Source organism: Triticum dicoccoides, chromosome 1B (genome assembly GCF_002162155.2).
Source record: "Triticum dicoccoides isolate Atlit2015 ecotype Zavitan chromosome 1B, WEW_v2.0, whole genome shotgun sequence".
Taxonomy (NCBI): Eukaryota; Viridiplantae; Streptophyta; class Magnoliopsida; order Poales; family Poaceae; genus Triticum; species Triticum dicoccoides.
In genome coordinates, this window is record NC_041381.1 from 257,085,313 (window position 1) to 257,102,244 (window position 16,932).

Genomic DNA, 16,932 nt, shown 5'->3' on the forward strand with positions numbered 1-16,932 from the left:
CCTCCGCGCCCTGGCCGCACCTACCTGCGCCCGGCCGCGCGTGCCCGCTCCGCCACCCTGCGCCACTCCGGCCGGCCGTGCCCTGCTGGCGCCGAACGCCGAGCCCCACCCCGCGGCTGGCCTCGCCTAGTGCCCAGTCGGGCCAACGCTCACGCCCGCGCCCGCACTGCCCAGTGCCCGCTAAGGCCTGTGGGCCTTTGACATGTGGGACCGCCCCCAAAATGTTTATAAAAAATGAATTAAAAGAAATTATTATTAATAAATAAATAAATATGTTAATTAATTAATTAATTAATTAAATTAAGTGTATTTAATTAACCTAATTACTAATTAACCTAATTAACTATTGTTAATTAATTAGACATTCAATGACATGCGGGACCCACACGTCAGTTTGACCCAGTCAACACCCTGTTGACTGCTGACGTCATGATGACATCAGCATACACTATTCTGGATAATGTTAGAATTAAATAATTAAATAAATTCTAAAAATGATTAAATATTTTAAAATTAATATAGAATAAACCGTAGCTCAGATGGAAAAAATTTGTACATGAAAGTTGCTCAGAACGACGAGACGAATCCGGATACGCAGCCTGTTCGTCCGCCACACATCCCTAGCATAGAGAACACACACCTTTTCCACTCCGGATCACCTGTCTGAAAACGCGAAACACCGGGGATACTTTCCCGGTTGTTTCCCCCTCTCGCCGGTATCACCTCCTACCGCGTTAGGGCACTCCTAGCACCGTTACTTGACTTGTCATGCATCGTTATGCATCTGTTTGCAATTGTATTCATTGTTTCTTCCCCCTCTTCTCTCTGGTAGACTACGAGACTGACGCCGCTGCTGGTGCCCCGATCGACTGTGTTGATGACCCCTCCTTCTTGCCAGAGCATCCAGACAAGCCCCCCCTTTGATCACCAGATATCGCCTATTCTACCCTCTACTGCCTGCATTTAGAGTAGTGTAGCATGTTATTGTTTCGATTAATCCTATTCTGTTGCATAGCCTGTCATTGTTGCTACATCTGTTGATACCTTACCTGCAATCCTAAATGCTTAGTAGAGGATGCTAGTTTACCATTAGTGGCCCTTCATTCTTGTCAGTCCACCTTGCTATACTATCGGGCCGCGATCACTCGGGAGGTGATCACGGGTATATACTTTACATACATACATACTATTCAGATGGTGACTAAAGTCGGGTTGGCTCATTGAGTACTCGCAAGTGATTCGGATGTGGGGGCTGGAAGGACAGGTGGCTCCATCCCGGTAAAGGTGGGCCTGGGTTCCCGACGGCCCCCGACTGTTACTTTGAGGTGGAGCGACAGGGCAGGTTGAGACCACCTAGGAGAGAGGTGGGCCTGGCCATGGGCGGCGTTCGCGGTTACTTCATAATAACATGCTTAACGAGATCTTGGTATTTGATCTGAGTCTGGCCACTGGCCTATACGCACTAACCAACTACGAGGGAACAGTTATGGGCACTCGACGTCGTGGTATCAGCCGAAGCCTTCTTGATGTCAGCGACTGAGCGGCGCGCGCCGGATTGGACTGGAACGCCTGCTCTTGTATTAGGGAGGCTAGGTCTGCTTTTGGCCGCCCTCACAACGTGCATGTGTGCAATGGGCGATGGGCCCAGACCCCTGCACCATAGGAGTTAGACCGGCGTGCTGACCTCTCTGTTGTGCCTAGGTGGGGCTGCGACGTGTTGATCTTCCGAGGCCGGCATGACCCAGGAAAGTGTATAAAGGATAAGATGCATAAAGGATAAGCATCACATGCAATCAATATAAGTGATATGATATGGCCATCATCATCTTGTGCTTGTGATCTCCATCTCCGAAGCACCGTCATGATCACCATCGTCACCGGTGCGACACCTTGATCTTCATCGTAGCATCGTTGTCGTCTCGCCAACTATTGCTTCTACGACTATCGCTACTGCTTAGTGATAAAGTAAAGCAATTACAGGGCGTTTGCATTTCATACAATAAAGTGACAACCATATGGCTCCCGCCAATTGCCGATAACTTTGGTTACAAAACATGATCATCTCATACAATAAAATATAGCATCACGTCTTGACCATATCACATCACAACATGCCCTGCAAAAACAAGTTAGACGTCCTCTACTTTGTTGTTGCAAGTTTTACATGGTTGCTACAGGCTTAGCAAGAACCGTTCTTACCTACGCATCAAAAACCACAACGATAGTTTGTCAAGTTGGTGCTATTTTAACCTTCGCAAGGACCGGGCGTAGCCACACTTGATTCAGCTAAAGTGAGAGAGACAGACACCCGTCGGTCACCTTTAAGCAACGAGTGCTCGTAGCGGTGAAACCAGTCTCGCGTAAGCGTACGCGTAATGTCGGTCCGGGCCGCTTCATCTCACAATACCGCCAAACCAAAGTATGACATGCTGGTAAGCAGTATGACTTATATCGCCCACAACTCACTTGTGTTCTACTCGTGCATATGACATCTACGCATAAAACCAGGCTCGGATGCCACTGTTGGAGAACGTAGTAATTTCAAAAAAATTCCTACGCACACGCAAGATCATGGTGATGGCATAGCAACGAGAGGGGAGAGTGTTCATCCACGTACCCTCGTAGACCGTAAGCGGAAGCGTTATGACAACGCGGTTGATGTAGTCGTACGTCTTCACGATCCGACCGATCCAAGCACCGAATGTACGACACCTCCGAGTTCAGCACACGTTCAGCTCGATGACGATCCCCGGGCTCCGATCCAGCAAAGCTTCGGGGATGAGTTCCGTCAGCACGATGGTGTGGTGACGATGATGATGTTCTACCAGCGCAGGGCTTCGCCTAAACTCCGCGACGATATGACCGAGGTGGAATATGGTGGAGGGGGGCACCGCACACGGCTAAGGAACGATCCGTAGATCAACTTGTGTGTTATGGGGTGCCCCCTGCCCCCGTATATAAAGGAGGGAGGGGGAGGTGCGGCCGGCCCCCTTGGGGTGCGCCTGGAGGAGTCCTACTCCCACCGGGAGTAGGACTCCCCCCTCTTGCCTTGGTGGAGAAGGAAAGGGGGGAGGGGAAAGAGGAAAGGGGGGCACCGCCCCCCCCCCTTCCTTGTCCTATTCGGACTAGGGGGGAGGGGGCGCGCGGCCTGCCCTGGCCGGCCCTCCTCTTCTCCCTCATGGCCCACTAAGGCCCATTAACCCCCGGGAGGGTTCCGGTAACCCCCCGGTGTTCCGGTAAAATCCCGATTTCACCCGGAACCTTCCCGATGTCCAAACATAGGCTTCCAATATATCAATCTTTATGTCTCGACCATTTCGAGACTCCTCGTCATGTCTGTGATCACATCCGGGACTCCGAACAAACTTCGGTACATCAAAACTTATAAACTCATAATAAAACTGTCATCGTAACGTTAAGCGTGCGGACCCTACGGGTTCGAGAACTATGTAGACATGACCTAGAACCATTCTCGGTCAATAACCAATAGCGGAACCTGGATGCCCATATTGGTTCCTACATATTCTACGAAGATCTTTATCGGTCAAACCGCATAACAACATACGTTGTTCCCTTTGTCATCGGTATGTTACTTGCCCCAGATTTGATCGTCGGTATTCAATACCTAGTTCAATCTCGTTACCGGCAAGTCTCTTTACTCGTTCTGTAACACATCATCTTATAACTAACTCATTAGTTACAATGCTTGCAAGGCTTAGGTGATGAGTATTACCGAGAGGGCCCAAAGATACCTCTCCGACAATCAGAGTGACAAAACCTAATCTCGAATTATGCCAACCCAACATGTACCTTCGGAAACACCTGTAGAGCACCTTTATAATCACCCAGTTACGTTGTGACGTTTGGTAGCACACGAAGTGTTCTTTCGGTAAACGTGAGTTGCACAATCTCATAGTTGCAGGAACTTTGTATAAGTCATGAAGAAAGCAATAGCAACATACTAAACGATCAAGTGCTAGGCTAACGGAATGGGTCATGTCAATCACATCATTCTTCTAATGATGTGATCCCATTAATCAAATGACAACACATGTCTATGGTTAGGAAACATAACCATCTTTGATTAATGAGCTAGTCAAGTAGAGGCATACTAGTGACTATATGTTTGTCTATGTATTCACACATGTATCATGTTTCCGGTTAATACAATTCTAGCATGAATAATAAACATTTATCATGATATGAGGAAATAAATAATAACTTTATTATTGCCTCTAGGGCATATTTCCTTCAGTCTCCCACTTGCACTAGAGTCAATAATCTAGATTACATAGTAATGATTCTAACACCCATGGAGTCTTGGTGTTGATCATGTTTTGCTCGTGAGAGAGGCTTAGTCAACGGGTCTGCAACATTCAGATCCGTATGTATTTTGCAAATCTCTATGTCTCCCACTTGGACTTGGTCCCGAATGGAATTGAAGCGTCTCTTGATGTGCTTGGTCCTCTTGTGAAATCTGGATTCCTTTGCCAAGGAAATTGCACCAGTATTGTCACAGAAGATCTTCATTGGTCCCGATGCACTAGGTATGACACCTAGATCGGAAATGAACTCCTTCATCCAGACTCCTTCATTTGCTGCTTCCGAAGCAGCTATGTACTCCGCTTCACATGTAGATCCCGCTACGACGCTTTGTTTAGAACTGCACCAAAATTACAGCTCCACCGTTTAATAAAAACACGTATCCGGTTTGCGATTTAGAATCGTCCGGATCAGTGTCAAAGCTTGCATCGACGTAACCGTTTACGACTAGCTCTTTGTCACCTCCATATACGAGAAACATATCCTTAGTCCTTTTCAGGTATTTCAGGATGTTCTTGACCGCTGTCCAGTGATCCACTCCTGGATTACTTTGGTACCTTCCTTCCAAGCTTATTGCTAAGCATACGTCAGGTCTGGTACACAGCATTGCATACATGATAGAGCCTATGGCTGAAGCATAGGGAACATTTTTCATTTTCTCTCTATCTTCTGTTGTGGTCGGGCATTGAGTTTGACTCAACTTCACACCTTGTAGCACAGGCAAGAATCCTTTCTTTGCCTGATCCATTTTGAACTTTTTCAAAATTTTGTCAAGGTATGTGCTTTGTGAAAGTCCTATTAAGCGTCTTGATCTATCTCTATAGATCTTGATGCCCAATATGTAAGCAGCTTCACCGAGGTCTTTCATTGAAAAACTTTTATTCAAGTATCCTTTTATGCTATCCAGAAATTCTATGTCATTTCCAATTAATAATATGTCATCTACATATAAAACTAGAAATGCTACAGAGCTCCCACTCACTTTCTTGTAAATACAGGCTTCTCCAAAAGTCTGTATAAAACCATATGCTTTGATCACACTATCAACGCGTTTATTCCAACTCTGAGATGCTTGCACCAGTCCATAAATGGAACGCTGGAGCTTGCACACTTTGTCAGCACCTTTTGGATCAACAAAACCTTCTGGCTGCATCATATACAACTCTTCCTCTAGAAATCCATTCAAGAATGCAGTCTTGACATCCATTTGCCAAATTTCATAATCATGAAATGCAGCAATAGCTAACATGATTCGGACGGACTTAAGCATCGCTACGGGTGAGAAAGTCTCATCGTAGTCAACCCCTTGAACTTGTCGAAAACCTTTTACAACAAGTCGAGCTTTATAGACAGTTATATTACCATCAGCGTCAGTCTTCTTCTTAAAGATCCATTTATTCTCAATGGCTTGCCGATCATCAGGCAAGTCAACCAAAGTCCATACTTTGTTTTCATACATGGATCCCATCTCAGATTTCATGGCTTCTAGCCATTTTGCGGAATCCGGGCTCATCATCGCTTCCTCATAGTTCGTAGGTTCATCATGGTCAAGTAACATGACTTCCAGAATAGGATTACCGTACCACTCTGGTGCGGATCTTACTCTGGTAGACCTACGAGGTTCAGTAGAAACTTGATCTGAAGTTTCATGATCATTATCATTAGCTTCCTCACTAATTGGTGTAGTTGTCACAGGAACCGGTTCTCGTGATGAACTACTTTCCAATAAGGGAGTAGATACAGTTATCTCATCAAGTTCTACTTTCCTCCAACTCACTTCTTTCGAGAGAAACTCCTTCTCTAGAAAGGATCCATTCTTAGCAACGAATGTCTTGCCTTCGGATCTGTGATAGAAGGTGTACCCAATAGTCTCTTTTAGGTATCCTATGAAGACACATTTCTCCGATTTAGGTTCGAGCTTATCTGGTTGAAGTTTCTTCACATAAGCATCGCGGCCCCAAACTTTAAGAAACGACAACTTTGGTTTCTTGCCAAACCACAGTTCATAAGGCGTCGTTTCAATGGATTTTGATGGTGCCCTATTTAACGTGAATGCGGCCGTCTCTAAAGCATAACCCCAAAATGATAGCGGTAAATCAGTAAGAGACATCATAGATCGCACCATATCGAGTAAAGTACGATTACGACGTTTGGACTCACCATTTCGTTGTGGTGTTCCAGGTGGCGTGAGTTGCGAAACTATTCCACATTGTTTCAAGTGTAGGCCAAACTCCTAACTCAAATATTCTCCTCCATGATCAGATCGTAGAAATTTTATTTTCTTGTTACGATGATTTTCCACTTCACTCTGAAATTCTTTGAACTTTCAAATGTTTCAGACTTGTGTTTCATCAAGTAGATATACCCATATCTGCTCAAATCATCTGTGAAGGTGAGAAAATAATGATACCCGCCGCGAGCCTCAACATTCATTGGGCCACAAACATCAGTATGTATGATTTCCAACAAATCAGTTGCTCGCTCCATAGTTCCGAAGAACGGCATTTTGGTCATCTTGCCCATAAGGCACGGTTCGCAAGTACCAAGTGATTCATAATCAAGTGATTCCAAAAGTCCATCAGTATGGAGTTTCTTCATGCGAATTACACCGATATGACCCAAACGGCAGTGCCACAAATAAGTTGCACTATCATTACTAACTCTGCATCTTTTGGTTTCAACACTATGAATATGTGTATCACTACTATCGAGATTTAATAAAAATAGACCACTCTTCAAGGGTGCATGACCATAAAAGATATTACTCATATAAATAGAACAACCATTATTCTCTGATTTAAATGAATAACCGTCTCGCATCAAACAAGATCCAGATATAATGTTCATGCTCAACGCTGGCACCAAATAACAATTATTCAGGTCTAAAACTAATCCCGAAGGTAGATGTAGAGGTAGCGTGCCGACCGCGATCACATCGACTTTGGAACCGTTTCCCACGCGCATCGTCACCTCGTCCTTGGCCAGTGCTCGCTTATTCCGTAGTCCCTGTTTCGAGTTGCAAATATTAGCAACAGAACCAGTATCAAATACCCAGGTGCTACTACGAGCTCTAGTTAGGTACACATCAATAACATGTATATCACATATACCTTTGTTCACTTTGCCATCCTTCTTATCCGCCAAATACTTGGGGCAGTTCCGCTTCCAGTGACCAGTCTGCTTGCAGTAGAAGCACTCAGTTTCAGGCTTAGGTCCAGACTTGGGTTTCTTCTCTTGAGCAGCAACTTGCTTGCTGTTCTTCTTGAAGTTCCCCTTCTTCTTCCCTTTGCCCTTTTTCTTGAAACTAGTGGTCTTGTTGACCATCAACACTTGATGCTCCTTCTTGATTTCTACCTCCGCAGCTTTTAGCATTGCGAAGAGCTCGGGAATAGTCTTGTTCATCCCTTGCATATTATAGTTCATCACAAAGCTCTTGTAGCTTGGTTGCAGTGATTGGAGAATTCTGTCAATGACGCTGTCATCCGGAAGATTAACTCCCAGTTGAATCAAGTGATTATTATACCCAGACATTTTGAGTATATGCTCACTAACAGAACTATTCTCCTCCATCTTGCAGCTGTAGAACTTATTGGAGACTTCATATCTCTCAATCCGGGCATTTGCTTGAAATATTAACTTCAACTCCTGGAACATCTCATATGCTCCATGACATTCAAAACGTCGTTGAAGACCCGGTTCTAAGCCGTAAAGCATGGCACACTGAACTATAGAGTAGTCATCAGCTTTGCTCTGCCACACGTTCTTAACGTCGTCAGTTGCATCAGCAGCAGGCCTGGCACCCAGCGGTGCTTCCAGGATGTAACTTTTCTGTGCAGCAATGAGGATAATCCTCAGGTTACGGACCCAGTCCGTGTAATTGCTACCATCATCTTTCAACTTTGCTTTCTCAAGGAACGTATTAAAATTCAACGGAACAACAGCACGAGCCATCTATCTACAAACAAACATAGACAAGCAAAATACTATCAGATACTAAGTTCATGATAAATTTAGGTTCAATTAATCATATTACTTAAGAACTCCCACTTAGACAGACATCTCTCTAGTCATCTAAGTGATCACGTGATCCAAATCAACTAAACCATAACCGATCATCACGTGAGATGGAGTAATTTTCAATGGTGAACATCATTATGTTGATCATATCTACTATATGATTCACGCTCGACCTTTCGGTCTCCGTGTACCGAGGCCATATCTGCATATGCTAGGCTCGTCAAGTTTAACCTGAGTATTCCGCGTGTGCAAAACTGTCTTGCACCCGTTGAAGATGGACGTAGAGCTTATCACACCCGATCATCACGTGGTGTCTGGGCACGACGAACTTTGGCAACCGTGCATACTCAGGGAGAACACTTCTTGATAATTTTAGTGAGATATCATCTTAAAATGCTACCGTCAATCAAAGCAAGATAAGATGCATAAAGGATAAACATCACATGCAATCAATATAAGTGATATGATATGGCCATCATCATCTTGTGCTTGTGATCTCCATCTCCGAAGCACCGTCATGATCACCATCGTCACCGGCGCGACACCTTGATCTTCATCGTAGCATCGTTGTCGTCTCGCCAACTATTGCTTCTACGACTATCGCTACTGCTTAGTGATAAAGTAAAGCAATTACAGGGCGTTTGCATTTCATACAATAAAGCGACAACCATATGGCTCCTGCCAGTTGCCGATAACTTCGGTTACAAAACATGATCATCTCATACAATAAAATATAGCATCACGTCTTGACCATATCACATCACAACATGCCCTGCAAAAACAAGTTAGACGTCCTCTACTTTGTTGTTGCAAGTTTTAGGTGGCTGCTACGGGCTTAGCAAGAACCATTCTTACCTACGCATCAAAAACCACAACGATAGTTTGTCAAGTTGGTGCCGTTTTAACCTTCGCAAGGATCGGGCGTAGCCACACTCGATTCAGCTAAAGTGAGAGAGACAGACACCCGCCGGTCACCTTTAAGCAACGAGTGCTCGTAGCGGTGAAACCTGTCTCGCGTAAGCGTACGCGTAATGTCGGTCCGGGCCGCTTCATCTCACAATACCGCCGAACCAAAGTATGACATGCTGGTAAGCAGTATGACTTATATCGCCCACAACTCACTTGTGTTCTACTCGTGCATATGACATCTACGCATAAAACCAGGCTCGGATTCCACTGTTGGAGAACGTAGTAATTTCAAAAAAATTCCTATGCACACGCAAGATCATGGTGATGGCATAGCAACAAGAGGGGAGAGTGTTCATCAACGTACCCTCGTAGACCGTAAGCGGAAGCGTTATGACAACGCGGTTGATGTAGTCGTACGTCTTCACGATCCGACCGATCCAAGCACCGAACGTACGGCACCTCCGAGTTCAGCACACGTTCAGCTCGATGACGATCCCCGGGCTCCGATCCAGCAAAGCTTCGGGGATGAGTTCCGTCAGCACGACGGCGTGGTGACGATGATGATGTTCTACCGGTGCAGGGCTTCGCCTAAACTCCGCAACGATATGACCGAGGTGGAATATGGTGGAGGGGGGCACCGCACACGGCTAAGGAATGATCCGTAGATCAACTTGTGTGTTATGGGGTGCCCCCCTGCCCCCGTATATAAAGGAGGGAGGGGGAGGTGCGGCCGGCCCCCTTGGGGTGCGCCTGGAGGAGTCCTACTCCCATCGGGAGTAGGACTCCCCCCTCTTGCCTTGGTGGAGAAGGAAAGGGGGAGGGGAAAGAGGAAAGGGGGGCGCCGCACCCCCTTCATTGTCCTATTCGGACTAGGGGGGAGGGGGCGCGTGGCCTGCCCTGGCCGGCCCTCCTCTTCTCCCTCATGGCCCACTAAGGCCCATTAACCCCCGGGAGGGTTCCGGTAACCCCTCGGTGTTCCAATAAAATCCCGATTTCACCCGGAACCTTTCCGATGTCCAAACATAGGCTTCCAATATATCAATCTTTATGTCTCAACCATTTCGAGACTCCTCGTCATGTCCGTGATCACATTCGGGACTCCGAACAAACTTCGGTACATCAAAACTTATAAACTCATAATAAAACTATCATCGTAATGTTAAGCGTGCGGACCCTACGGGTTCGAGAACTATGTAGACATGACCTAGAACCATTCTCGGTCAATAACCAATAGCGGAACCTGGATGCCCATATTGGTTCCTACATATTCTACGAAGATCTTTATCGGTCAAACCGCATAACAACATACGTTGTTCCCTTTGTCATCGGTATGTTACTTGCCCGAGATTTGATCGTCGGTATTCAATACCTAGTTCAATCTCGTTACCGGAAGTCTCTTTACTCGTTCTGTAACACATCATCTTATAACTAACTCATTAGTTACAATGCTTGCAAGGCTTAGGTGATGAGTATTACCGAGAGGGCCCAGAGATACCTCTCCGACAATCGGAGTGACAAAACCTAATCTCGAATTATGCCAACCCAACATGTACCTTCGGAAACACCTGTAGAGCACCTTTATAATCACCCAGTTACGTTGTGATGTTTGGTAGCACACAAAGTGTTCTTCCGGTAAACGTGAGTTGCACAATCTCATAGTTGCAGGAACTTTGTATAAGTCATGAAGAAAGCAATAGCAACATACTAAACAATCAAGTGCTAGGCTAACGGAATGGGTCATGTCAATCACATCATTCTTCTAATGATGTGATCCCATTAATCAAATGACAACACATGTCTATGGTTAGGAAACATAACCATCTTTGATTAATGAGCTAGTCAAGTAGAGGCATACTAGTGACTATATGTTTGTCTATGTATTCACACATGTATCATATTTCCGGTTAATACAATTCTAGCATGAATAATAAACATTTATCATGATATGAGGAAATAAATAATAACTTTATTATTGCCTCTAGGGCATATTTCCTTCAGCCTGATCCTCAAGTTGCTTCTTCTTCTCATTCAGTTCATTGATTGCCTGACTGGTATAGGCCATGTCATGAGACATCTTGCCATCTTGATAGTCAAAAAGGTTGGACACATCTTCCACCAACTGGCTGTAGTTGTTTGACAGGAACTCAATTTCCTTCTTTAAATTGCCCACCTCTTTCTCATGAGCTTGTTTGTCCTTCACCCTACCCAAGTTCTGCTCATGGTACATGTCCCAAATCCTTGCTAGGCACCTTGTAGAATCTCTGGCCAAGGACCATCCACCCACTCCACCACCCCACAGTTGACACCTTCATCCTACAGAGCACACACCACACATCACATGTAACTCAAGTCATTTAATTGCAATCCTATGCTTACTTAAATGCTCTCTGAATTCAGCTAACATAATTCTTTCCAACTAAGCACACAACACACCTTATTTAGCAGCAGAGATAAATTCAGTTAACTCTGTTCTTTTCAGTTAACAGAGATATTTAGTTAACAGCTAACAGAATTTCAGATAACATGTGCTCTCAGGTTCAGTCATTTATTTAATTCAGTTAACTCAAGATCTACTTTCACATATATGCTGCACTTTTCAGTTTTAGTTCTAAACATAGCACACATCTCTGCACAACTTAATACCTGCTGCACCACACATCTCCAGCAGCAAAACACATCACACACCACACATCTCCAGCAGCAAAACACATCACACACCACACATTTCCACCAGCAAAGCAAACAAGTGTTCAAGATTTAATACCTGGTTGACAGGACAACCCAGAAATCTCCTCCCTGTCAAAGCACCTTCAAAAGCTACCATCTTCTTATGCCTCTGATGATGCATCATGCACGTGGGCAAAGATTCAATGTGAGAACCACAGAAAGATGGATCCACCACACTGTCAGGGGTTTCCTGCAAAAGAAACTTGGAATCAAACCAAAAGCAACTTGGAATCACAAATTTGGATGAACTAACCCTAACCCTAACTCCGTTCCACCATTATGCACTTACAAAGAGTTGAGGATCCATTGAAACCATGCAGATGTCCTCGTCCGAGCTCTCCTCGTCAAACCAGGAAGGCATGGTCAAGTTCTACCGGCAGCAACGGCGGCGACGGCGACGGCGATATGCTCAGAGCAGCAGTGAGAGGGAGAGGATGAGGAGGAGTGAGTGAGCGAGTGAGGAGGGAGAGGATGAGCGAGTGGCTGAGCTCGCTCACTTATTGGACCGACCGACAGGCGCCGTTCCGACCGCGGACGCGCCGTTAACGCGCGGCGGGCGTCGGTTGGCCAGCGTGGCACCTGAAACGTGGGCCAGGCCGGTCAGTTTGGTGCTTAGCGCGGGCGAAGCGGCCGCTTTTGAGACTTGGTAGTTTTTTGCCATGGATTAGGCAAAAACTGGTAGTTTTTCGCATAAAAACGTAGAGTGGTAGTTTTCTGTCACGTTTCCGTCAAATGTGATAGTTTTTGGTTAAATACTTGCTTATGTTCGATAAGATTTTGCACCCGGTTATCTTCAGTTCTGCTAAGCGTTGTAAAAGGCAAAATTCAACACATAAAAAAAAGATATTGATTTGAATGGAAGGAAACAAACGTGGAGTACTAATGTGAGTACCGAGGTACTAATACAACTCTAAACTCAGTTATGCGTGTGTATTGAGAAGCTCTTGGTCAATAATTTTTGTTTTGTAAATACCGAAATAAAAATAGAATACAACAAAATGAAAATAATTCAAACAATTCATTAGAGAATACAAAATATGGCTTCCTGCAAAACAACCAAACTGAAACACAATTCTAAGATCGGGCGTCTGTTTTCACTCTACTCAGCGTTCCGGTCTAGGATGGCTAGCATCCCTTAGTTCGTGCACAAAAATTGGAGCATCCAAAGGAAAATATTGGTAAGTTACACTGAACAGATAATTTATTTTTCAAAACTACAGTTGGTAACTCATAAGCTACAGTGACTATTACCATCATCTACAAAGTTAGAAGCAACATGAGAAAACAAAACAAAATAAAATTAGTAGATCCAACCTACAGTACGAATCAGATCCAATTTTGCATTCATATCGATAGTACAGTAATAGTTACAGCCAAACACCAAAAAGAATATTACTACGGTAGTAGTTCTGAAACTGCTTTCTAGGAATAGTAATAGTTTTGGAAACACCAAAGGCTGTTTCCTTTGGCTAAGAAAAGCTCAAATCTTAATAGGTGTACAATCTTTTCCGCTTTTAGGCTTCATATGCATGATATAGTAGTCGTCACAGCCAAATACCAAAAGAGCTACTCCCTTCGTAATGTCAAGAACGTTCTTAATCATTATGGGATGGAGGGAGTATTCATCATCAGAAGATTCAGTTTTACACGAGTAAATAGCATAAAACTACTATTTTACAGGCTATGGTTCCAAAAAACTACCGGTTTTAATTTTTTCGCTGATAACTACCAACTCATGGGTCGGCTGTTTCAAAAAACCCCAAATGTCCGTTACTTAAAAATTAAACCTGTTTATGACAGGTTGGGCCCGCACCTAAACATTCCGTCTATTTGACTGTGTGTTGACCGTTAACTGACATGTGGGGCCCACATGTCGGTTTCGTCTTCCTCTTCTCTTTCCCTCTTTTCTTTCTTCTTCCTCCCTCCCCTCCCCAGCCTCCCCATGGTCGTCAAAGGCTCCAGCAGCCGTGCTCGCCGGCCATCAGCTGTCTGTGGAGCTCGCCGGCCAGCAGCCAGGGCATCACCGCGGATCTCCCTTCCGCCGCCCTTCGTCGTACGGGCGTGTACTCGGGCAGGAAGCAGGAGGAGGACCCGCGGCCGCCGGAGGACGCGGAGAACCCGTACATGCCGGAGCTGGACAGCCTGGCGTCCAAGGTGCGCGGCGGCGTGCACCGCGTGTGCTGCGTGGTCTCAGGCGGGATGTACGAGAACATGCTCTTCTTCCCCGTGGTGCAGATGCTCAAGGATAGGTACCCCGGTGTGCTCGTCGACGTGGTGGCGTCCGCGCGTGGGAAGCAGGCCACTGCCGGCCGCCGCCTCCTCTAACCGAGCCGCGCCGGCACATGCGAGGCAGGGCGTGGCCGCAGCGCACACAGGCGAGGGCGGTGTGGCGGCGGCCACAGGCGAGGGGCGGCGTGGTGGTCGGCGCAGGCGAGGCAGAGCGTGGCGGCGGTCACGGGCGAGGGGCGGCGTGGCGACGACCACTGCGGCCGCGGCTCGTCGGCCGCAGGCGGTGCACGGCGTCGGCCCGGAGGAGGTGGCATCGCGGCCATGGCAGGTGTGCCGGAGGACCTGATTGCTTTTTTGAAAACTTCCAGGGACCTAATTGCTTTTTTAGAAAATTTTCAGGGACCCGATTGCTTTTTCAGACACTCGCATGTGGCCCCCACATGTCAGTTAACGGTCAAACAAACGGTCAACCAAATGGTGCGTTTAGTGGCGGGCTCGACCTGTCATAAACATGTTTAATTTTTTAACAAAGAGGATTTGGGGTTTTTTGAAACAGCCAACTCCTGAGTTGGTAGTTATCAGCGAAAAAAATAAATTTGGTAGTTTCTTGGAACCCTAACCCGTAAAGTAGTAGCTTTATGCTATTTACTCGTTTTACACCGAAGCTACAAATGGTTCTGCTACAGTTGAGTGTTGCTAGCTGCTACTCATTGCTCAGAGTCTTTTCCTCCTCACAGATCGTCCTTAACCCCATGAATCTCAAATAGGCACAACACTGCAGCTGTCCCGGAGTGGCTTCGTTTTCATCAGGTTCAGTAAGCTGCAGCTCAGCCTTAGCTTCAGTAAGCAGGAGGGAAAAACAAAGTCAGTGCTATCATTAACTTGGATGTGTATTCACATGAATAATAGTATGCATTACAGAAAGGGTACATGTTCGATCAGAAAAAAGAGTTTATGTTATGTGTAAATTGTGAGGATCTCAGTACCAATTCACTCTATCAGCCATGAATTCAGTTACAACTCTTGAATTTCAGAGAAGAACTGAGAGGAAAGAGAGCAGAGGAGGAAGACAAGCTACAGAGAGAGAGAGAAGAACTAGCACGCCAAGCCAAGCCTAGGCCGAAGCCATCCGTCCAAGCCGCCTTCTGTTTTCCTCTTCCTGCTATTTGTAGGGCTTCTCCTTGCTACCGTCAGGGCAGGCCAGGCCCAAGGTGATGGCCCACTGTCCAACCCAACACAGGTCGCTGACAATCCCTCCCCTATAAGATTCGACTTGCCCCCAAGTCGATTTTGCAAAATGCCACCGGGATCCCATGGAGTTTGCGAAACTTCCTAAATCCAATCTTCAGCCTTGTGCACAAACTGATATTGTGTTGAACCTCCCGGATCCCATGTCGTCTGAAGTGTAGAAATACCAGGCCCCTGGCAGACATCATGTGTGCTTGCATGTTTTTCATGTGGCCAAACTGAAACAAAGCAATCACCTGGGTCCCATTGCAACTGTAACATTTGGACGATGCACTGATTCAGTTTATCTGCGGGAACATGTATGAACTCATTGACTGTGGCAACACCGAACGATCTGACAGCAACACAATTAGCCAGCAAGGCTGCTTGAACTTCACCATAATCCAATGCAAAACTTGTGTCACTGCTGATCAGTACCGCGAGCAAAAATTTAGGAACTGCAATGTAGGCATTCAGATCATAGCGGGCACCAATGTAAATGAACTCAACAGTGTGTCGACAAGGTGCAGTAAATGTGACAGCAGAAGATATGGGAAGCAATACTTCACTGACGCAAGACCAAATGTCCAGACAATTTCCCATGGCACCAATGCAAAACTGAATTTATCTTTACCGCTCACCATCTTCAGTGCAAAAGGTATCCCAGCCAGCAAGAAGATAAAATTAATGAACATCAAATAATCCTTCCACTGCATCAGATCTATAGTTATCATATGAAGCACTGTACTGTTGCATTTAGCATAACAACCCTTTTCTTGGACATTAGCATCCTTGCAAAACTGGTCAACAGCCATGCTTGAACAAAAAATGTAGTCACACAGTAACCAAGCAACGTCACATAGAAAATGTTCAGATCCATCAATTCCGATAACCATTGATGAGGAGTATCAATACCATTGTTACACCCACAGCTCCTGCTGCTATACATACTGGACCAATTACTAGAGCTCGCGCACGCCAACTAAATTACCAGGTACTTTCGTTTCTTGGTAATGATTCTAATGTTCATGAGAATATGATGCTGCCTAAATTGGATACATTTGTTTTGCTTACAAATGAAGGGCCTAGCTTGGAGAAGGATGAACATTGGAGCAAGAACAAGCATGGAGATGATGGCATGCGCAAGGGGAACAAGAACGGAGTTACAAGAGATGATTTCAGGTCTTTGAAGCGACCATAACGAGTGCATGAAGCCTTGGACGAAATATACAAGATGTCACTTCATAAATTTCGTCCAGAGGCTATTATAGGTGTTGCATCACCTTTTTATTGGGCCAGGCCCATGTAATTTCGAAATACATAAGTATAGGCTATTTTTAGAGTCCGTATGTGTGCGGAAACAAGAGATAGGGTTGATTTCGGACCCCTCCACCAAGGGCCACGAAATTCCCCCTCTCTTCCTCCATATATACAGTCCTTAGGGCACCGTTTAGACTTTGAGTTTTGTTTAGATTAAAGTTCACCATAGTTGCAACTTCG